The following is a 25,134-nucleotide window of genomic DNA, read 5'->3' on the forward strand; positions in this document are numbered from 1 at the left end:
ATGTGGTCTTGCTTTATTGCCCAGGCTGGTCTCAAACTTCTGGCCTCAAGTGATCCTCTTGTCTTGGCCTCCCAAAATATTGGAATTACAGGTGTGAGGCACTTCACTTGACCTCTGATTATTTTAAAAGAATTCATTGGTATTCTTATTAAACAATTACAGAATATTTATAGAACATCTCTTGAAATCAAGAATTAGTTTAGCCTGGGCATGGTGGCTCATGCCTGTAATCCCAACACTTTGACAGGCAATGGTGAGAGGATCACTTCAGGCCAGGAGTTCAAGACCAGCTTGGACAACAGAGCAAGACCCCTCCACCTGCCGGGCCACTTCCTTGGCCCTGCCATCTCTAACAACAACAAAAAAAGTTTTTATAGTAGTCAGGCACAGTGGTATGCACCTGTAGTTCTACCTACTCAGGAAGCTGAGATGGGAGGATCACTTGAGCCCAGGAGTTTAAAAGCTGCATGGGGGTAAGCCATGATTGCATCACTGCACTCCAGTCTGGGTGACAGAGTGAGATGCTGTCTCTAAAAAAAGAATTTTTTTTAAATAAAATAATCAGATATATCAACATAGTATTCAGAGTTATGTGTATTTTAACCTGAAGTAATAGTTTCTAACTGGTTTCATATTACTCTGAGTGCAATTGCAGATTCCACTGATTATTTTCAATGAGTCATAAACACTCATACTTTAAATACTCAGACTTTAAGATAGTTAAGCTGGGAGTAAATGTCTCAGGATTTTTGCCATAGCAGTCAAATAAATATCATTAGTTTTTAAATGCATTTCCTTCAATGTTCTACTCTTGTTCGGGTTTAATTAATTGTGTGTTTAGACAGGCTACCTAGGCATTAAAAAAAATACAGATGGGGTCTTGCTGTTTCCCAGGCTGGTCTTGAACTCCTGGGCTCAAGGTATCCTCCTGCCTCAACCCCTGAATAGCTGGGATTACAGGCGCATGCCCAGCGAAGGCATTTATCTTTTTTTTCTTTTTTAAACTTCAATAGGTTTTTGGGGAACAGTTGGCATTTGGTTACATGAATAAATTCTTCAGTGGTGATTTCCGAGATTTTGGTTCACCCATCGCCTGAGCAGTGTACACTGTACCCAATATGCAGTCTTTTCTCTCTCATTCCCCTCTCATTCTTTCCCCTAACTCCCCAAAGTCCATTGTATCATTCTTATGCCTTTGCGTCTTCATAGCTTAACTCTCACTTATGAGAGAACATACGAAGTTTGGTTTTCCATTCCTGAGTTACTTCACTTAAAATAATGGTCTCCAAATCCATCCAGGTTGCTGCAAATGCCATTATTTCATTCCTTTTTATGACTGAGTAGTATTCCATGGTGCATATATACCACAATTTCTTTATCCGCTTGCTGATTGCTGGACATTTGGGCTGGTTCCATATTTTTGCAATTGCGAATTGTGCTGCTATAAACATGCGTATGCAAGTATCTTTTTCGTATAATCCTGTATTTTCCTCTGGGTAGATACCCAGTAGTGGAATTACTGAATCAAATGGTAGTTCTACTTTTAGTTCTTTAAGGAATCTCCACATTGTTTTCCATAATGGTTGTACTAGTTTGCATTCCCACCAATAGTGTATCCCACCACATCCACGCCAACATCTATTATTTTTTTTATTATGGCCATTCTTGCTGGAGTAAGGTGGTATCACACTGTGGTTCTGATTTACATTTCCCTGATCATTAGTGATGTTAAGGATTTTTTCATATGTTTGTTGGCCATTTGTGTATCTTCTTTTGAGAATTGTCTTTTCTTAGCCCACTTTTTGATGGGATTGTTTGGTGTTTTGTTTATAATCCTTGTAGATTCTGCATATTAGTTCTTTGTCAGATGCATAGATTGCAAAGATTGTCTTCCAGTCTTTGGGTTGTGTGTTTGCTCTGCTGATTATTTCCGTTGCTGTGCAGAAGCTTTTTAGTTCAATTGAGTCCAATCTATTTATCTTTTTTTTTGTTGCATTTGCTTTTGGGTTCCTGGAAATGAAGTCTTTGTAAGGCATTTATCTTTAAAGGGATATATTTGCTATCTTATTTATACAGTAATAACACATAATAATTAATCATGTTTCATTTTAAAAGAATTGAGATCAGAAATGCTAAATACATATCCTTGTAAATAGGAACTCTCACCTATTAGTAGAGACTGTTCCAGTGATGTATTGAGAAGGCTTCTGAGAATGAATTCAGGCTCAGCAGTCAAAGGATGCCACAACTAATTAGTGATCTAGGAGGAAGGCATGACAAAATCCACACTGTGTGTTTACCACCAGATTAAAGTAAATTTAATAAATTTGAATGTTCAAATGTAAACAGAAATTTCAAACTTATTTAGTGTCTGGCGTGCTATCTTTGAAGCAAAATTACAAAGACTTTTTTCCTCATCTATGTGGGAGATATTATTCTATATGTAGGGAACAGCTCCCTATAAAATAATGTGATATTACAATTATTTTTATTTTTTTCTATTTGAAAAGTGCCAATGAAGAATCCTGAAGGAATTCTCTTTCTTGTATATTGGTACCTGGTTTGATTTCTTCAAGGGCTCAATATTTAAAGAATGGGAAAAGATGTCTGATTTGTATTTGTGACTACCTCTGGGTGCATTTAGGTTTTTAAATACAGTTTGTTTTTAAGATGAAGATTTAATACATGTAGCCTCACCTGGATATTTAGCTAAGGGCACACTGGAAAGGTCTGGAGCCACAGTTAAAAAAAAAAAAAAAAAAAAAGATCTTTCCAAAGTATCCTTGATCAAAATCCTGTACACCTGAAATGCAAAAATAACTTCAGTACCTTTGAGTCCTTAACATTAGCTTTCAAAATTCACTATTCTTTATTCCCTAGACAACTAGCCTCCATCTATCTTTCTGTCCTATGAATATTTTAAATAATCTCAGCTTGTTAAGGTAAAGCACAGAACTACAAACCCAGGGATGAAGAGCATTGTTATCCTCTTCTCTTCAAATCGTCTTCAAGTAGAATCCCAGGGCTCCCTGCACATTCTCTTTAGGAGACCTTGACCTCATCCAAAGGTCTTTTGAAATTTGAAAATGCAATTCTTGGCTCAAGCTAATGTGTGGTGAACTAGAGTTTTCATTGAAAATGCTTCCTGCCAATTAAAAACAAACGAAGAAAATAAATGTATATTGCACCTGATTTTCAGGGAATTAAATTCTAAGTTTTATTACCAGTGTTTCTTGCAGGGGAAAAAAGAACTCTTTAAAGAAATCTAAAATTCTACTTTTCTATGTTTATAACCATTTTCTTTCTTTTTTCCCTACTTGCACTCAAACTTTGTTTTAGCTAAAAATATGTAAAGGTTTTTAATATGACAGAAGTTTGTAGAGTTGTTCATACCATACTTATGCCTTAATTGTTTCTTTTTTGGTTTTGACTAAACGTCTCCTCTGAATAATATGCTACTTTTTTGGAGGCAAGTTGTCTCCTCCCTAAGGTTCAGTGACTTCATTTGATATGACACCAATGTTAACCAAGGAACTGAACATGGACTATTTAAAAAAACAAAAAGGTAAGGTGTTTTAAATGATTGGCCAGACTCTTGGCATTAGCTTTTTAGAAGCAACTGGCTCAATTAGCCAGCTCAGGAAATGTGCCACATTGTGTGTAAAGAATCCAACCCCCCAAATTATAGAACTATTGGAACGTTGTGCACCCGGTTTACATTTGCTGGAGAACGTCATCCTTGGCTCAGATGCAATGAAAGAGTCATCATCTTCCCAGGTGAACTGGGGCAAACCAAGGTTTAGTCTCCTTTCATTGCCAGGGAGAGACTGATGGTTGCGGCTAGAAACTATGCGAAAGTTGGCAGTTCTAGCTTCCTTGAGCTTTCAGGTTTGTCCAAGTGAAAGTCAAGGAGTGTGAACCCAGGTAAATGAAATGTTTACCACTAAAGAAGCCACCATGGATTTGAAACCGCTGAGGTGCATAGCACTTTCACAGGAAGCATGCCATTCTGCAGAGGCACAATCTTCTCTGTGAATGGCTGTGAAACGTAGGTTAGCTCATTTAAATTTTAGGCTAAACATGCAAGAGGGAGATTTTACTGAGATGGATAGTGGTTACATCCACAGCATTCAGTTACTATAATAAGAAACAGATATGTCACTCTAGAGAATTTGGGCTTTGCCTTGTTTAGTATAGGAGTTTATAATATTTTATAGTGATTGCAGCTGCAAACACTACTCCATAGTAGTTAGCATAGTATCTGCCATTAGCTATGAAGAGGAAGATTTGAACGGTGAATGGAACAACTGGAGGATTTGTTTCTAAGAATAAATATATTCTAATAAATATAAATTCTTAAGGAGAATCTAACTATAGCAATAGCTTCAGAAAATGAAAATTTTGTGAGTTTTGAAAACTGGGTAATTGTAAATCAAGATCTCTTAAGTTTTCTCTCTGTAAATCTGATTTTATATTTTGAAATTAGTTCTCAAAGTAGTCTATGACATGGTGATGCTTTAAATTTTACAACAAATGTCCTATAAATGCTAAGAAAGTTTCAAATTTGTAAGATTCAGCAAAATAATGATCTTACCATGTTGACGGGATTGGATAGTTTGTTGTTGTTAATAGGTATTAAGCACAAACAGATGGACTGTCCTAAAGGAATAAATGAAGAAGGAAAAATGTGTTCAAAAAAAGAGGTGCAAAAATATATTGTTAATTAATATAGTACTAACAAGCACAGTCTTATGACTTTGCCAAATGGAATCTACAAATATATAGACTACAGAAATTCAGCAGGTTCATTTATTCAATATTTAGCAGATACTGTGTTGGCTATGATGTGCTAGGATGTAGTAGGTGCTGGGAGTAAAAAGAAAAAAAATTAAATGTGGTTCCTGCTTTCAAGAAGCTCACATATAGGCAAATAAACATGGTGGCTGCCATAATTACATGTGAACCAGTGTTCAAAGAGAGTAAGAAAAGAAGCAGCTAAGTTTTCCTAAGGAAGTCAGGGAAGGGAAAGTAATGCTTGCAATGAGATTTGAGGAAGAATAAGATTAATAGTGTGGGGAGTAGGAGAGAGACAGAGTTCCAGAGACCTTGAGAAAGGGTGGTGTGTTTAGGGAACAGAGATCAGTAGGACATGGTTGGGTATAGGGTACTTTGAGGGGAAGGACGAGAAAAGAGTATAAAGACCTTGAAAAGCTTAGGTCGTGTAAGAGTAAGAAGTTTATTTTGGGGAATAGCTCAAAGAATCTTGGCAAATGACTCAAGAGTCTTGAGCAGAGAATTGACACAAAACTACTTTTGTGTTGAAAATATTTTCCTAACAGCTTTGAAGTGTATGAGTTGGAGGGGCTGCACTTGGGGAAGAGTGGTTATTGCAGAGATGGTAGGAGAGGGGATGGAGGTAGGAGTGGAAGTCAGAATGCATAGCCTACTACAGCTCTATTTCTATCTTGTCTCAGCCTCGAATTTATGCTGGACTGAAAGTCAGTGGAACACCCTTTATACTGGCCCAATTCTCTTTAATCAGTCACAAGTTGTGAGGTGATATAAGTAACATTTACACAATTACAGGTAAAAATCCCAATAAAACAAACTCCATGGGGATTATAAATTATTTTAATTATTTGAAATATTTTTACCTGTCCTAAGGTATTGCTGGGATAGAACTTATGAATTTTTTTCTCTACAAATATACATATACACAGGAGCAGTATGTATAAGTTAGTTTAATTTAAAAATGAAGCTTTTAAAATGTGGATAAATCTGTGCCAGTCACACACTGGAACATGTCCATTTAAGCTTCATTATTAATATAACAAACTAACATATAAAGGGTGTGTCTGAGGAAGTGAGCTAGGTGAGTGGCAAGTGATTGGCTGACTGTAAAGCAACTTACGATGGTGGGGGCACCTATGACAAAAACTCCTGTGAGGTCCTTTTATTGATGTTATAAATCAAAGTACTACTTTATTGAATGAGTTATTTTACACAATATGAACATCAATATAATTACAATTGTGGAAAAACATTTATAACAAAGATGGGCTCATTTGTGGCTCTTGTATCAATGAGAAGCCCAGCACAAACTCTCTATTAAATTGGTTATTTGTATTTAATAAGAATAACTAATAGTAGACTATGTACTTAGAAAGCATATCAAGTAGGATCAAAGCTTACAACAAATCAAATATTGACAGCTGGTTCAACCAGAAGTGGAGAATATGAGAACCAGAGACACTCAAAGAATACTTGTTTTAATTGGCTGAATCTCATTGAAGAATCCCAACCTGTTTAGTATTAACTGAGGGAAATGTATCTGATAATTAGAGGCAAATAACTGATTTTTTGGTGGGATCAATGCTGCATTTGAAAGAGAAGAATCAGTAGTATGTTAAATTGGATTGAACATCATAAAATTATATTTGAGTCATTGTGTTTACCATTATTTGCCTTTATTGTTACCTCTTCTATTTATTAAGTACTTTCTACATGTATAGTGCTGTGCTGAGTAGCCACCATTCACGACTTCATTTTGTCTCTACAAAGCTCAAATGGCAGTCAGACATTATTATTATCTCCACATTCAAATTAAGTTGAGGCTTAGAGAGGTTAAATGACCCTTTTGCTATACAGCTGAATCTAATATGAGAATGTTAGAACTGAAAGAAAATTTAGAGGTAATCCTTTTTATCAAAAACTTAGATGCCTGAATAGTCAGGCAGATAACATAACACCAGGAGTTCATGCCTTATCCAAGGGGGACAGCTGCTATTCAGTGTATGCCTTTTGTTGCTACATGGGAATGTCGACCCAGTGTTGCCAATCTTATAATTGTTTAACAGAAATGAGGAATCAGAATTTGAATGTGATATTTCCCAATTTTAAAAACATGCTAGGCAAATAGGATATGTCCACAAGGCTGGTTATGGCCAATGGGTCACCAGTTTGCAACCTCTGATGAAGTAGAATTCCATTATTTTACAAATAAGATACAGAAAAGTGAAGTGAGCCACCCAGTGACTCACTACAAGTCAGGGATATATCTATGTTTCCCCTTAAGATAATGTGAGATTATGTTACCAAAATATTTACGTTTTTCAGAAAAATGTTTTTAAAAATTGGTAGAGCCGGGCGCGGTGGCTCACGCCTGTAATCCCAGCACTTTGGGAGGCCGAGGCGGGCGGATCACAAGGTCAGGAGATCGAGACCACGGTGAAACTCCATCTCTACTAAAAATACAAAAATTAGCCGGGCGCGGTTGTGGGCGCCTGTAGTCCCAGCTACTCGGGAGGCTGAGGCAGGAGAATGGCGTGAACCCGGGAGGCGGAGCTTGCAGTGAGCCGATATCGCGCCACTGCACTCCAGCCTGGGCGACAGAGCGAGACTCCGTCTCAAAAAAAAAAAAAAAAAAAAAAAAAAAAAAAAAAAAAAAAAAAAATTGGTAGATTTTTGAAATGCATATTAAAATTGTTTATTTCTTTGATAATCTATTAAAATTAATCCATGCTTGTAATGCTAATGCTTTTGGCATAAACATTTACAGATATATGCTTTTCTTTCTGCTGATTGTTTTGGCTTGATTATGTTAAAAAGAGCTTTAATTAAGTAATATAATTTGGATAATAAAATTTCTAAAAAAAAAAAAAAACTATGGATTGACTTTATTTTTGTTTAATAGATGTTCCAGGAGCAGAATGAATTCTAACTACAAATTTTCTAATACTCTTCATTTTTCATCTGATCTAAAAATTGGACAAATAAGTTAGGGAATCATTTCCCAAAACAATTAAGAAACTTTACACTTTCACTGCAAGATTTTTCATTGTGGACCATAAATATAAAGCTATCTACAGGTTCACTTTGAACAATTTTCTCCCTTCTTTGTTTCCTCTCTGATAGTAAAAAGATTGCCCTTCTGAGAACTCATTGGTCCTTCATCCATTGCAGGGGTGTTAAGGAATCAGGGAGGGCTAACTCCACGAATGACACTGGCTGGGGATCCTGCATGTGTGTAGACATGGATTTATGAAATAGAGTGGGAAAAAAGAGGAAGTGTCACTCTTCTGTCATTCCTTTTTTTTTTTTTTTTTTTTTTTTGAGATGTTGCTCTTGTTGCCCATGCTGGAGTGCAATGGCACCATCTCGGCTCACTGCAACCTCCGCTTCCGGGGTTCAAGCGATTCTCCTGCCTCAGCCTCCCGAGTAGCTGTTATTACAGGCATGTGCCACCACACCTGGCTAATTTTGTATTTTTAGTAGAGATGGGGTTTCTCCATGTTGGTCAGGCTGGTCTTGAACTCCCGACCTCAGGTGATCACCTGCCTCAGCCTCCCAAACTGCTGCTATCACAGGTATGAGCCACCGTGCCTGGCCTGTCACACCCATTTCTTAAGAGAAGTCCATGGAGTCAAAGAACAGAGTGGTAAATTGGTGGGGCCATTTCCCAGTGAGCCCTCACCTGTGGTCTCATGGAGTTATGTGATTCTTGATCGCAGGAAGTCAATCTTGCCTGCCATTCCACTTTGTAGATGGGTCTCAGCATTTCCCTCTTACCGGTTGCATGGCTTTTAATACTACAAATGTTGTTTAATGTCTTCAGTAAGCCCTCCATAGTGAAAATTCTCTTCACCTGCAATTTCTCTTTCACTTACTACACAATCACAGGCTTGGCAGTAAACCTAATTGATTTGCCATGAAGGTTGGAGAAGGCAGATGGAATCCAGAATTTCCAGATTCTTAGAATTTTATTGACTTGAGCATTTTAAAAGATCAGCTTGTATCTCAGTGCTTATTTGCTTTTTATTTTCATTTTGCCACAGTGTATTTTTAAAACTTTTTATTCTGAAATAATGTTACATTCCCAAAAAGTTGCCCAAAGAGCCCATGATGGATTTTCAAAATGAAGGTCATAAAAAAATCCATAAGTTATTTTCCTATCTTATTTATGTCATCTGCTCAATGTAATTATTACAGGTTTTTACCAAGTTTAAACCCCTAAAATATTGACTTATACATTAACAAGAAAAGCAAACCATCATAGCAATAATATGTGGTCATGCAAATGCATATTTTTTTTATTGACTGAGGTGAGGTAGGATATCCAGGGTGACTTGCCTTTAATAGATGCTCAAGAAATATTTGTTGACTGGTTTATTTAGTATAGTAGGAAAGATTTGCTGATTTATCTTCCCTCTTTAATTGAGAATTACTTCTTAACAATGGCCTAATTTGTACTTCAATGTTAGGAAGAACTTACCAAGCGCTAGTTCAAGTGTGTGGTCTTTCTAACCTAGAGTTTATTTTGGATAGCAATCCCCAGTGACCTTTGTCAAATAATATGACGCTTGCTCTCCAGGACATTCTCCTCAAAGGCTGGAGTGGTACTTAAATATTTCTAACTTCTTTTTAGTATCCTATTACAAATTGATCATCTACTTATTTATCTAAATCTTTTCAAACCTGAGCTGCTTGACTCATCTCAAGGAGTGACTATACTCTGTTTTACAGCATTAGGGATAGCTTGGTTTTCGTTGTCCTATGCCTGCCCTCCTTCATATTTTAAGGACTTCCACATATGTTTGCACATTGTAACTTTTATTCTATTCTCGAAGGGACAGAGAGCACACTCCAATCATGACCATATTTTCTTACTATCCATTTAACATTTTTTTTTTTGAGACAGAGTTTCGCTCTTGTCGCCCAGGCTAGAGTGCAGTGGCGTGATCTCAGCTCACTGCAACCTCCGCCCTCTGGGGTGAAGTGATTCTCCTGCCTCAGCCTCCTGAGTAGCTGGGACTACAAGCGCGTGCCACCACACGTGACTAATTTTTTGTATTTTTAGTAGAGACGCGGTTTCACCGTGTTAGCCAGGATGGTCTCCTTTTCTCAGAACTTTTAGTAGCTTAGATTTCCTTCTCTCAACAAACTGGGGAGTTGCTATAATGCAGGACCTCTGTGTTAACATGCTGAGGAGTGAATTAAAAGATCTGGAGACATTTCATTAGAGGTTATCTGGGGAGAGTGTAATATTGGCCTATCACATTGGTCAGCAGCCTGTTTGTAACCCCTATCTCTGGCAGAGCTTAGTTTTTCCTATTGGAGTCATTCAAAATCTTTCTAGTTTCTTAACATTTTAGTCACAGTTTGGCTTTTCTGATTTCTCTGTAATTTCTGGGAAATCCTGTCAATTCCTCATCTTAATAAAGAGTCCATGAGTAGAAGCAACATTCTAGTTGCTTCCACTAGTTGCATTCTAGTAGGGCCTTACGATTCTGAGAACTTTTGAGATATCAGTCCACATTTTTTACATTCTTTAATTTATCTGAGCCAGAGTGGAGCTGCCTTTGGAGATTAAGTAGAATGTACTGATATCCATTGCGTTTTCCCATACCCTGCCATTTGTTTTTTTAGCCTAATCCAATTACACCAAGATTTATTGCTTGTGCATCATGTGAAAGCCCTATGCTAATTGCTGCAGGGGTTACAAGAGTGAATTAGACAGTTTTTGCCCTCAAGCAGTTTATGATCTTGTGGGATGAAAGACATGGCAATTATACCAAAGCTATAATATACAGACAAAAATAAGTATAATTTCTGTTTCCATTTTTATATCTTACTTGGGTTAAATTTATCTAAGGCTTTCTAATCAAAGCTCTGTGAAATAAAGGAGGATAAGAAGAGGAAAAGCAAAATCTCCAGGCTGACTATACTCATCAGTCGCTGTGAATAAGCTGGCTCCTAAGTATGAGGTCCAGATGTTGGATTTATATCACAGCTCAGTGAATGACAAAAATCAGAGTACTATGTCTTTTATTGCTTCACTATTTATATATAACCTATGATGAAGCATTAACCTTCTTTGGCTAATATTTCCTGCCCCAAAAGACCACTAGCAGGCACACAACTATGCACAGCTGGAAGAAGCATATCCTGAAATTCATGACAGTAAAACAGGTTGTCTTTCAACTGTCTCTATGCCACATAATGGAATATAACAGAGATGATACAGGAATTGTTACAATGCAGCTTAGTGAAGACAGCCGTGATACACAGGGCCTTGTCTTTAAAATCTTTCTTTTAAAATTATTTATTTTCAATAAATTAATTCATGAAATCTTATAACTTACTCCTATGAAAAATGCAACAGTTAATGATTTCCCAACTTAGATTGGAGAAACTAAGGCACAAAGCAAGCAGCTAATTTCTTTGAAATGCCCAGTTACCAGTTAATTGCTTTGGAATGCCCAGTTAGTCTCTTAGCCAATGTTACTAATGACTAATTCTTGGTTCTTGATGACAGTTCCTCCCCAGCTCAAACATGTTCTCAGCAGATCATGAAGGACTCTGACCAATAAGTACGTCTCTCCTTGTTCCATTAGAGATGCCTTAGAAGTCTTCAAGGTCACCATTTGTTGGTATATATCTTTGACATCATCTTTTTGGACTGTACTTGAGGCAGTTACCTCATAGTGAGCAAGGAGAGATTCTCGACTGTATCAACACATCAGCAACTGTTACCGAAATACCACAGACTCAGGCTCTCCCATGAGGCGTCTCTGGCCAAGAGGATTGCTGAAATGGGGATTGTGAGGAAGATGAGAAAGCCAATGTTCATATGAACTAAGCTTTATTTCTAATAAAGGAAAGAAAAACAAGAACAAAACATTGACTGCAGTTCAAAATCCAGCTTGTTTTCTTTACAGAGGCCATTTGTTTTAAGTTTGTCCATACAAACTCACATATTTTCTCCCTAGCTTATTGTCACATACTTTAAGAAGACAAATTATTTCCTTCTGATTTTTTCCTCCTTTTCCATGCTATTCTGTCTGCTTTGAACTGGCCATAATACTGTGGACTGGGGCATGATATTTATCCTTATCAGGCGCAGCAAATGATGCCAGGTTTATCTGGTATATCTGTTTCTCCAAGTTCTGTCTTCATCATATTTTACTTAGGAATGCAGGGAAGTTTTTCCAATCTGATTCCGTCTGCATGGAAAAGTGAGAGCGGGGAGTTGAGGTCGCAGGAGTTATTTGGCCCTTTCTCAGTGGTGTGCTGGAGCCAGCTGGCACTGGCTTGCAGGAACTGATTGTGCTCATCTCTTCTCAACTCTGCATTCAGTGATGTCATGCTGGTAGCTTGAAATTGACCATGATGGGGGTATTTACACCATGGAAAGTGCAAATGCTACCAATCAAGTCCTTTTTTTTTTTTTTTTAATTTTTCTGGAGAGCTGGTTTACCAGCACATCATTTCCCTTTGTTTGTCTTTACCTAAACCCAGAGGATTTCTGCCAGTGTCCATTAAAACGTCACCACACTTCTGGCATATTGTCAGCATAAACTGGCAACCCACAATGAGTTAGAAAGAGACAAATTCTCTCCACCTGTCTCATCATCAAAAGATAGCTTTGGGACAGGGCTTTATCTGTCCCATAATCTCCATGAGCAACTCTGTAAAGCTCCATCATATAATTACTGATTTGTGACAAAAGTGTACTTTCTAAGTAAATGCAGCCTCAAGGTAATCTATGATTGCCTTGGACCCACTTCTAACCAGATTACTCCCACTAGATCTCCTGTTCCTAGACGGAACTTAGAAGCCATTCTGCTTCCAACTTTGGTACATACAAAGTTGTTAGCTACAATGGAAGCTTTTTGCAAAACTGTTTTCTTTTCTTTTCTTTTTTTTTTTTCTCACTCTGTCGCCCAGGCTGGAGTGGCGCGATCTTGGCTCACTGCAACCTCCGCCTCCCAGGCTAAAGCGATCTTCCCACCTCAGCCTCTCAAGTAGCTAGGATTATAGGCACAGGCCACTAGCCTGGCTAACTTTTGTATTTTTAGTAGAGACAGGGTTTCACCTTGTTGTCCAGGATGGTCTTGAACTCCTGAGTTCAAGTGATCTGCCTGCCTCGGCCTCCCAAAGTACTGGGATTACAGGCCTCAGCCACCTTGCAGCAGTGACTTCTGCTACTCTTACGACTTCTGTGATCCTAAGGGCTTCAAGAGCATCAGGGATTCCAGCCCTGCCATTGATTTTAAGACAAAATTAACAAGAAAATCCCATTATCTCAATTCAGTGTTCCAGTTAATCAAGGTTCTACTGTACTATGCTCCATCACTTTTCTGAGTAATTAAAGCCCTCAAGCAGATTAAATAAGCAGAGATTAGTGTGCCTTTAGTATGTGAGAAGTTTGAGTGGTTTAAACCCTGGAGGCTGCGCACCTTCCTGAGATTTTTTTCCTTGGTGCCTTTGATAACATCTCAGTAGCATCAATGATGAAGGAGAAGTCACTTGGCAGAAATCAAGAGAGCAGGAAATGTAAGAGTGTCTCTTGGTAGCTGTCAGGACAGCATTTAAGAGCAGAGTTATTCATCCCTCCCACCCTTGGGGAATTCTAGAAATAGCTGAATAAGGGTCTTTGAGGAAAGTCTCTTGGTCCCCAGTCATGGGTGGGAGCAGAGTTTGAGAGGCCATAATTGTACTGCCAGGTTACTGTATTCCAGGGAACCTGATTTTAAGTTCTCATTGTGTGAAACAACAGAGGCATAAAAATGTGGAATCTGGACTGAATCAAACATTTTTTAATTGTTAGTTAAGTCCCTAACAATAATTTACCCATTCATTCATATTTCAAAACTTTAAAAAGCAAAGAAATATCCAATGATTTAAAATCCTCTTCTGAAGAAAAGTGAACAAATCTGTAGGGACCTCTGAATTGATATTGTACATATGATATAATTTTGTCATTTGAAAAAAATCAACAGCCAGAATACAGAGTACTTTTTCAATTTTTTAAAAGCCCACACTAAAAATTCACTGTCCATTTTATGAGGCCAGCATCATCCTGATACCAAAGCCTGGCAGAGACACAACAACAACAAAAAAAACAAAAACAGAATTTTAGACCAATATCCCTGATGAACATTGATGCAAAAATCCTCAATAAAATACTGGCAAACTGAATACAGCAGCACATCAAAAACCTTATCCACCATGATCAAGTGGGCTTCATCTCTGGAATGCAAAGCTGGTTCAACATACACAAATCAGTAAACGTAATCCAGCATATAAACAGAACCAAAGACAAAAACGACATGATTATCTCAATAGATGCAGAAAAGGCCTCTGACAAAATTCAACAGCCCTTCATGCTAAAAACTCTCAATAAACTAAGTATTGATTGGAAGTATCTCAAAATAATAAGAGCTATTTATGATGAACCCACAGCCAATATCATACTGCATGGGCAAAAACTGGAAGCATTCTCTTTGAAAACTGGCACAAGACAGGGATGCCCTCTCTCACCACTCCTATTCAACATAGTGTTGGAAGTTCTGGCCAGTGCAATCAGGTAGGACAAAGAAATAAAGGGTATTCAATTAGGAAAAGAGGAAGTCAAATTGTCCCTGTTTGCAGATGACGTGATTGTATATTTAGAAAACCCCATCGTCTCAACCCTAAATCTCCTTAAGCTGATAAGCAACTTCAGCAAAGTCTCAGGATACAAAATCAATGTGCAAAAATCACAAGCATTCCTGTACACCAATAACAGACAAACAGAGAGCCAAATCATGAGTGAACTCCCATGCACAATTGCTTCAAGGAGAATAAAATACCTAGGAAGCCAACTTACAAGGGATGTGAAGGATCTCTTCAAGGAGAACTACAAACCACTGCTCAATGAAATAAAAGAGGACACAAACAAGTGGAAGAACATTCCATGCTCATGGATAGGAAGAATCAATATTGTGAAAATGGCCATACTGCCCAAGGTAATTTATAGATTCAATGCCATCCCCATCAAGCTACCAATGACTTTCTTCACAGAACTGGAAAAAACTACTTTAAAGTTCATATGGAACCAAAAAATAGTCTCGTTTGCCAAATCAATCCTAAGTCAAAAGAACAAAGCTGGAGGCATCATGCTACCTGACTTCAAACTCTACTACAAGGCTACAGTAACCAAAACAGCATGGTACTGGTACCAAAACAGAGATATAGACCAATGGAACAGAATAGAGCCCTCAGAAATAATACCACACATCTACAACCATCTGATCTTTGACAAACCTGACAAAAACAAGAAATGGGGAAAGGATTATCTATTTAATAAATGGTGCTGGGAAAACTGGCGAGCCATAAGTAGAAAGCTGAAATTGGATCCCTTCCTTACACCTTATACAAAAATTAATTTAAGATGGATTAAAGATTTAAATATTAGAGCTAAAACCATAAAAACCCTAGAAGAAAACCTAGGCAATACCATTCAGGACATAGGCATAGGCAAGGACTTCATGTCTAAAACACCAAAAGCAATGGTGACAAAAGCCAAAATTGACAAATGGGATCTAATTAAACTAAAGAACTTCTGCACAGCAAAAGAAACTACCATCAGAGTGAACAGGCAACCTACAGAATGGGAGAAAATTTTTGCAATCTATCCATCTGACAAAGGGCTAATATCCAGAATCTACAAAGAACTCAAACAAATTTACAAGAAAAAAACAAACAACCCTATCAAAAAGTGGGTGAAGGATATGAACAGACACTTCTCAAAAGAAGACATTTATGCGGCCAACAGACACATGAAAAAATGCTCACCATCACTGGCCATCAGAGAAATGCAAATCAAAACCACAATGAGATACCATCTCACACCAGTTAGAATGGCGATCATTAAAAAGTCAGGAAACAACAGGTGCTGGAGAGGATATGGAGAAATAGGAACCCTTTTACACTGTTGGTGGCACTGTAAACTAGTTCAACCATTGTGGAAAACAGTGTGGCGATTCCTCAAGGTTCTACAACTAGAAATACCATATGACCCAGCCATCCCATTACTGGGTATATACCCAAAGTATTATAAATCATGCTGCTATAAAGACACATGCACACATATGTTTATTGCGGCACTATTCACAACAGCAAAGACCTGGAACCAACCCAGATGTCCATCAGTGATAGAATGGATTAAGGAAATGTGGCACATATACACCATGGAATACTATGCAACCATAAAAAAGGATGAGCTCATGTCCTTTGTAGGGACATGGATGCAGCTGGAAACCATCATTCTGAGCAAACTATCGCAAGGACAGAAAACCAAACACCGCATGTTCTCACTTATACGTGGGAATTGAACAATGAGAACACTTGGACACAGGAAGGGGAACATCACACACTGGGGGCTGCCTTGGGTGGGGGGAGGGTGGAGAGGGGAGGGATAGAATTAGGAGATATACCTAATGTAAATGACGAGTTAACAGGTGCAGCACACCAACACGGCACATGTATACATATGTAACAAATCTGCATGTTGTGCCCACATACCCTAGAACTTAAAGCATTATAAATAAATAAATAAATAAAAATAATAATAAATAAAAATCTAAAAAAAAAATTCACTCTCTTTGAACCACTGTGGATGAAACCTATATGACCTTGCATAGTTACATTTTTGCAGAATTGGCTTTGTGAAAGAAATATCAATTTATTTTTTGAATAAACTAGAATAAACATTGACTTGGAAATAACTCATTCACCCAATCAGCTAGCACAGGCAAAAATCTTCCTAATTTCTCCAGCTCTCTCTGTGATTTATCTTTTCAATGGGAACAATTTTGTTACACTGTGAGGTCCATGCTGACACAAATCATCTACAATTCCTTCCTTTACCAAGGGCCTGGACCTTTGAAATCACTCAGTAACAAGAAAACAATAAAGTAGATCCTGAAAATAATTTGAAAAAAATAAAGTAGATCCTGAAAATAATTTCATAGGTAACATCTACATTAAGCCTGTCTTCAAACTTAGTTTTGAATGTAAATTCTAAAGTGACAAAGAAAGATTTACTCTAAAATTAGCTTTTTAATGATACATTCATATGTAGGGTATGGTATTTATAAATATGCAAGTGACAACTATTTAATAAAAACAGTTGGACTATTTTGGTAAGACTGAAATGGTGTATCAAATACAGGGTATCAATAGTTTGCAATCTAAGTGAAATGTATGGAGAAATAGAAAACCTCTAAGTCTTTAGTCCTGGCTAGGATTTTTGTTCAAGCAGAATCCTGCTATTTATAATCCTTAGAAGAGAAACTTTTTTTTACACAATTCATGTATGTCAATATCTTTTGCATAGGGTACTATAAGAGATTTTTTAAAACACATTCCTCTTATCTTCTGAGGTTTTGATTTGTTTTCTTTCATATTTCTTCTTATCCTCCCACTAGTCTTTGTGCATATTCCCTTGGAGCAGAAGTGTAGAAAGGACAGAGGGGTGTTTAGGTCTCTTACCTCAGTTGGCCCAGGAGTCCAATACTGCAGCCTCCTTCTCTGCTTAGGACAGCTGGCTGTGCCTGGTGTGGGGGAAGTCCTTTGTTCATTGGCTATGCTACACCCTCACTCTGGTTTGTCAGCTGTCTGGCAAATCTTTGTCCTTGGCCACAAGTGTCATTAGATGACAGCATATGAACGACTCAAGGCAAACACACCAGCACTCCTAGAAAAGCAGTTCTCAATTTGTGTTCTGTGGATGGTGAGTCATGCTAGTATACTAAGAACAGGGGTGAACAGAAAACACGGGGAAGAAGGGTAAAGGACACCCTCCCTGGTTCAAATTTGGAAAATACGAACTCTGGGCATTTTTGTTGGCTTGAATGGCAGCTGATGAAAATAAAGTGTCAACAAAATAAGAAGATAGTATTAAATTACTGGGAAAGTATTTTTTCTCATGCCTACATGAGAAACAGACTTTACTATTTATGTACATCTTAAATTTTAGACATTAAAAATTACAGGAATGTAGCCAAAATTAAAAATAACCTGTGTTTTGTACTTTCTTGATGTGTAACTATAGAACATTTCCTTGACCTTCCTCTGCCCTCATGCTCAGTATTTAGTTACCATGGCTACCGCCAAGGCTCACTTTTTTTTTTTTTCTGATGTGAATGGATAACAGTGCCATATGAAGGACAAACTGAAGGCTGAACATGCAAACTCAGAGTGTAGTCTTGTTATAACATGCAACTTTCTTGAGTTAATCTGTTGTGTTTTGCAATATACATACTTATTATTTTGCTACACTTGTCCTCCATTTTGAACTTTTCCTCCTAGGTTCACATCAAACCACAAGACAGCAATCTGTTTTTGTGCTTTTCCCTTGGCCCGCAGAGAGCTTACTTCCCTGCTTAAGGACCAACAGGCATACCATCAGCTGGGAAATGCTCAATCCTCAAAACCTGCACCTCTGTCCTAATCCACAGCCATTTGTCTTTGCATGTTTCTAATTTCTTATGATCTTAGCAGTTATTCAGGATTAGGTCTAGTTAATCCTCAGATATGAGACCACTACTAACGCATGTCCCAAACTTTCTTTTATTTTTGAAATTTGTTTAAATGTCTGTTTTGTAGACCAGTTTTCGCAAGAGAAGTCATTGGGGTGTGAGCTGTTATTATATATATATTTATGATGTCTATTATACTATATACATATAATATTTGTTATAATTATTTCATTTTGTTATTTTTTTCTATTTTTGGATATGATTTATAATACACCTAAAACATAAGGAGAGTAGCATAACACTTATAATTTATAAATACATATACATGTTTTGGGATAAGTGATTAACTTTTTTATTTATCAACTATCAAACAAATTTGAAAACCACTGTGTTAGTCTTTTCTCACACTGCTATAAAGAAGTACCTGAGACTGGGTAATTTATAAACAAAAGAGGCTTAACTGATTCACAGTTCTGCATGTCTAGGGAGGCCTCAGGAAGCTTACAATCATGGCAAAAGAGGAAGCAGGCATGTTTTACATGGCAGCAGGAGAGAGAAGTGAAGGGGGAAGAGCCCCTTATAAAACCATCAGATCTCGTGAGAACTCACTCATTAACATGAGAACAGCATGGGGGAAAATGCCCACATGATCCAATCACCTCCCACCAGGTCCCTCTCTCAACACTTGGGGATTACAATTTAAGATGAGATTTGGGTGGGGGCACAAAGCCAAACCATATCAACCACTCTCTTAGACTGTGACATTCTCGAGGAAAGCAGCATGCTTTATTTTTGTGTGTGTGTCTTTGCATCCGGCATGGTGCTGGTGTGCTTGTTATGCAGTATCGTGGGATACAAAAACAAGTTTGTGGAATGAAATATAACCCATAGTTTTCATGCTGAGAAAGCCTGGGGGTTAATAGTAAAAGATTAGTATCATATTTCCCTGATTTCATTTCTACCTGAACTATTGTAGAACCTTCTCTTCACTTTCTGCCAGGTTAATTTAAGAGGTGGTCCCCAGGGCATATTCCTTAGGCCTTCCAAACACTGTTATGCTGCCTTTGAAGATTTGTTGATGCCTCTGCTACCTCTGCTGGTTCCAACAGTGACCATTTAGGAGTGCCCCAAATCCACTTCCTGTCTCCTGCATAGCCAGTTCTTACAGAGCCTTTCCTGGCGTGCTTCTGTTTCTATTTACACCTGCTAGGGGCCTCAGCTTTGGCTGCATGCCTGTGGAGGCATCCTGAGGAACACATTCCCTGCTATGCACAGCATTCCTTCTCCCCTTGGAAAGTAACATTGACCTTGGATCAAACTTGTAGTTGGAGCACAGCTTCTTCTTGTTGGACAATTCCTCTCCGGGAGGTTTCTTTGACCACCCTACACAAAGAGTTGGCCTCTTGCTTCCACCCATCCGCCTTGCATTTCTGTTTGCCATTCAGGTTTGTCCAGACTGGACCCAAACTCAATTGGTTTTGGAGGATAGGTGGATAATAAACAGTGATGCTGGCAGAGTAGTTGTGTATTAAACCCCTAAGAACTAAAAATTCTCCCTTCCTCTTTTTTTCTAAATTGAAACATGAAACTCTTGGTGTAGCTTTTGTTTTTCCCCTTAGGTACACAGAAGAATTTCTCTGCAATAACAAAAAAACATGGTACAAACATAGTCATAAATACATGGCAATTGACTCTTAGTGTCAGCGCTCAAGAGGTAATAGTGAGTAATAAGGATTGTGGTAAACTAGCTAGTAAATGCTCCATGTAAATGGGTAAGCTACTACCCAACTCCAGCTAAATGTAACTATGCAGGACTAAAGGTCAAGTGGTGCCAAATACTCTAACTTTTTCAACAAAATCTAAATAGGTTATTTGTTAAATCTGATACAAAAATGTCTCATTAAACCCACACATACTGAAACCATATCTGCAAAGAAGGTTTGGTCAGTTGGGCATCATTTTGTAATCCACAAGTCTAAACTCTCAAGCAGGGACCCTGCTGGAAAATGAATGATAACGTGACATATAATCCTTTCATGGAAATAATTACAGTTAATATTTTTATCCAACCAAGGCAAATATTTCTAGTTTAACTGCGGGAAGGCAGAGTTGCTGGTTGAAATAGGTAGATATTCAGGGGCTGAGGCTTCTTTGCAATTTTCTGGACCTAACTTAGTCCTACTTTGTCCTAGAGCATTGTTTCTCCATGTGCGGTCCTGGGACTAACAGCATCAGCATCACCTGGAAACTTGTGAGAAATGCAAGTTCTCAGGCCCCACCCCCGTCTCACAAATTCAGAAACTCTGGAGGTGGTGACGAATAATCTGCTAGCAAGCTCTCCAGGGGATTCTGAGATGCACTGAAGCTTGAGCACCACTGCCCTAGGCTTTTAGAGGGAGCTTTTCCACTTGCAATATGCTCCTGGGGCCCTGCAGGCTGGTATAGTCTTGGTACTCCTGCTCCTCCACCCTCAACACCGGGTTTTAGGAGCAATGATATGCCTGATATGTGAACCATGGGTTCAGCTTGGCTTTCCAAGAAAGGAATATTGGACTGAGGAGGCTGGCACTTAGCAAAGAAGGGGGATTTGGGAATTAAGTATGTTCAAAGGGAAGAGGAGGATTTTATTCTGCAGTATTCTTCTTCTCCTCCCTCTGCCAGGGCTTATTTCACAAAGAAGAATAAGCTATTGATATGATTTAAAGAAAGACCTTCCTCACTCTTCCTTCAACCCACCCTCTTTAAAAATGGCTACTTCTATTTTAATTTCAATCAAAGATCCTCTAGTGTTAACAAACAAAGACACTGAGGAATATACAGTTACAATAGTCATGGTGCTATGTGATTTAAATTTAACCAACTTGATTTCTCAGCACCATTCTGTGATTCTGGAAGAGTGAGAGTTCAAAAGGATGTGAGGGGTCATATTTGGGCTTGGGGCACATTTCGAGGAAGTGAGGGGTAGAGAGACCTCTTCAAAAGCAGAATATCATTGGGATTTCATTTTAAAATTTTAGGAAAAGCATAGAAGAGGAGCACAGATGGGAAAATAAGAAATGGGTCTAAAGGAAGGCGGTGGGGAGGGGCAGAGAGAGAGAGGCAATGGATAGCTTTGGGGCAGAGTACTCCTGGACCATTCTCTCTTCCTGAGAGGTCTTCACCAACCTCCTCTGAGAGGAGCTGTAGAGTCATTTCATTGTTGGAAAGACTGAAACTCTGGCCGCCTCCAGGCCCCATATGAGTCTTACTTCTTTCTTTTCTTTTTCAAAGTCAGAGAAAGAAGAATAGTGATGAGACTTAAAGGAAAATTTCTTTGCATGCATAGCCTGAAAGTCCTATACTACTTTATAGTTTATAAAACCGTAACCAGTATCATATTTCAAAGTCAAGATACATGTAAAACTCAGGGGCACAAGTCTAATAATTTATTTTTTATGACTGAATTCAACTTTGCTCTTTATTTACCTGTCCTATACTCCTTCCTTGCAATCCTTGCCAGAGGTAGAGAACTTAACCTATATATTTTCTGGTAAAATTTTATCTGGTGATTATTTTGTTGTTGTTACATTCAATATGTATAAGTCAATCCTAGACCAAATCAAAATTCCATTACCGTCTTTCCTTTGCCTTCTCCCAAGCTCTCCTCCTCTATATCTTGGGGTATCACACAAACACTGAGCATCAGTGTTAGGGAGTAGGAGGGAAGTTTACTAGCATGGTAGTCTGGTGGAAGTAGTGGGGGAAGCACATTCAGTATCTAGTTTAGACTGCTTTCCCTGCTGCCATCAGGACTGGTTACATAATTTGGGGGGTCCCATGCAAAATAAAAATGTGGGGCTGCTTGTTCAAAAATAAGAATTTCAAGATAGCTACAGCAGAGCATTAAACTGAGTGCAAGGCCCTGTGTAACTGTAATGGGTCAAATGCCTGTGAAACCCATCCTGCCTGTATTATCTGCTGTCATCTCTCAGCTTGGCCTCTGTTGAAGTAGTGCCTATGGTTCTTTCTTGTAAAATGCCCCTATTTCTACTGCTGTCTTGGAATCCCACCATAATTCACATAAAGGCTGCAGAGTCCTTCAAACGTAGCTGTGCCTTCCATTTCAGCCCCAGTTTGGGTGATCTGCTTGAAGCTGTCTGCCTTGGTGGCTCTCCTGTTAGCATATCAGCTGCCTCTCCAAGCTACCTTCCACCTTTGTTGAGCACATGACCACTTCTGTATCTCCTCTATATACTTAGTGGGCATTCATCACTATCACCTCCTTTCTACAGTCACATATAGCTAGAACTGTATTTCCTGTCTGCATATCCCATGGCATGGCTAATGTCAGCGGAATCCTACTCTCAAATTTTAGCCATGAAAGAGAATGTCAGGTTCTTCCACTTCAGATTCCTCAAACTTTGTGGGAGAACCCTTTTATCTTCATGTCCTCCTTCAGTTTATCTGGAAGAGAAGAAGTGGCACTTTTTTTTTTAACTAGAGGACAGAATGAGGAGTGGCAGAAACCATTTCTATTTCTCCCAGATTAAATACACTCATCATTTTTGTCACATAGTCTCGATCAGGGTTGGCAAACTAAGAGCTAAGAGTCAACTCCAGCCACACCCATTCATGTATGTATTGTTTGTTTCTGCTTTTGTGCTATAGTGATACAGTTGAGTAGATGCAACAGAGACCATATGGCCTGCAAAGCCTGAAATATTTAATGTTTACCTCTTAAAGAAAACGTTTGCCAACCCCTGTGCTAATGCTCACAGTTGAAAGTAAAGTAGTTTTGTCCCTGGTGCTACCTATATGAGGATATTGAGAGGCATTTGATGATTCCAGTAGTTAATCTACCATTGGTTAATGCTTCTTGCCTTAATATTTCTATATTTTCACATACATATGGAGAGTAGAACAGGCATTATGATTTCACATACATACACTGTGGGTAGTACATCCAATGCTTTATTGTCGTCATTTTACAAATGAGGACATTGTGGGTTGGAGAGTTAAGTAATTTGTCCAGCATTACAGAATAAGTGTGTGGGGTTAGGGATGCAGCTCCTTTGATTCCTTGGGGTTAATGGCAAACATCTCTAGAAGGATTCAGCATGTTAAGGAAACAAATGCTAAGGATGTTGACGTATGAGGTGATGAGACACCTTAAGGTCCGGTGTGTGCTGAGGTAGGGTGGCTGGAGGGTAGAGAAGATAGTAGTCTAAGGGCCATATGTATTTGAAAAAATTATTCCAAAAGGCGATGACTCATTTTCTTATATACTTCCTGCCCACACTGAGTCTGAAACTTCTGCATTGTGTCATGACATTTTAGATAAAATAAATTTCTAGTGTACTTTAATTAGTTCATCACAAAGCTCTTGAAGTTTATGGCTCTTGCCAGCCTTTGCATTCACATAGCAACTAAGTTTATGCTGATTGTTTGACAGTATTCAGAGTCTCTTAACACAGTATCAGAGTGATAAACATCTTTAAACATCAAATAAACATCTTTGACAATCATGTAGTTTCAGTTGCATTCACAGGATGTGTTTTAATAGAAATAATTTTTATATTTCTCCTTTCTTGGTTTATGTAGTAGCTATGCCTGTTTTCAACTTAGGCTCTATATGCTTTGATCTAATCTAAGACAAGGGATCTCAGGGCCAATTAGAAGAGACAGAAGTCAGGAGGACTTCAAAAAAGACACAACTTGACTTCATACATTACAACTGATTAACTGATTTTAAGTTATTCTTTTATGTTTTGAAATGCTCTAGGGATTTGAAAGTAAAGGCATTTAAAGGATACCTGAATACAGTTGAAGTGTGTGCAGGCAATTAGAACACATGAAGTCATCAGCAGCCCACAGATGGGGTGATCTGTGCCGTATCTCATTTTTTTTCTTTGTCAGCATAAAGCAATGATATCATCCAAATCACAGCATGTCTTTCACCCTGTGGAGGTTAACTTGTTTTATGAACATTGACCATCAATTGGGATTTGCCTCACCTTTCTGGAAAATGCAATAAAGTTGAGAATATTTGCTATATAAAGACAAACATTTTTCCATCAGGAAATTTTGTATGGTTGGCTTAATAGAATAATTAATCCACAGACTAGATTTTTTAAAAATTCAGTTACTTTCAAAAAACAGTTCTACTCATCAAGTTGTCATAAAATTGTTCTGTTTCTGTTTCTGGAGTCTTAGTGACTTTTCCAATCCAAGAAGTTAAAAGTCAAGACTGTGAGGGCAAAGTTACCCTTCAGCTCCTTTGAAAACCTCAAGTATTGAGGAGTAGAAAGACAGTGTGAGGAAGAAGTGAGGGAAGAGAATGCAGTCTTAGTAGAAAGAGTTATTGCACAAATAAGAGAAAAATTTTATTGAAATAGTGGGATTCTTTATCATTTATTATTGTTTGAGACTTCTTGGGGGATGCTATGCCCTGTGACTAAACTTATTTCAGCCCATGACAAGGTGGCTATAAATGCATTTGTATTGCAGTATTCTTGATGTGATGGCAAAAGCTTCCATTCAGACTTCTTGCACATGGAGAATCCAAACAGACCTGTGTTCTAGCTCAGGCTTTCCCAGGTGCTGGCCATATTGTTTGGGCAAATGGCTACAACTAGCTAAGCCTTACTTTCCTTATAAGAAGTATGATTATAGTACTTGCTTTACCAGGCTGTTATCAGTGTGTCAGGAAATGTTTGGTGCAAAAGTAATTGTGGTTTCAGACCATGAATTTTAAATCATTAAAACTAAACCAAACACATCTTTATTAATCAAAATAGGAATGATTACAATCAATACATTTTTGCCAATGAGAAATAAGTTTGTTTAATCC

The 25,134-nt window shown here is 38.2% G+C and overlaps 1 protein-coding gene and 1 long non-coding RNA gene across 9 annotated transcripts in view; one reads left to right on the plus strand and one right to left on the minus strand.

Annotated features, from left to right (window-relative positions):
- The window catches only part of LOC105479440 (uncharacterized), a 36,082-nt gene extending 18,527 nt beyond the window's left edge, over nucleotides 1-17,555 (minus strand). Inside the window, exon 1 of the long non-coding RNA XR_003017559.2 lies at nucleotides 17,317-17,555. This is a non-coding gene — a long non-coding RNA (uncharacterized lncRNA). The remainder of the gene's footprint in view (nucleotides 1-17,316) is intronic.
- The window catches only part of LOC105479439 (filamin A interacting protein 1), a 236,757-nt gene that overhangs the window by 76,147 nt on the left and 135,476 nt on the right, over nucleotides 1-25,134 (plus strand). The window lies entirely within an intron of this gene.

The sequence above is a fragment of the Macaca nemestrina genome, chromosome 5 (genome assembly GCF_043159975.1).
Source record: "Macaca nemestrina isolate mMacNem1 chromosome 5, mMacNem.hap1, whole genome shotgun sequence".
Classification (NCBI taxonomy): domain Eukaryota; kingdom Metazoa; phylum Chordata; class Mammalia; order Primates; family Cercopithecidae; genus Macaca; species Macaca nemestrina.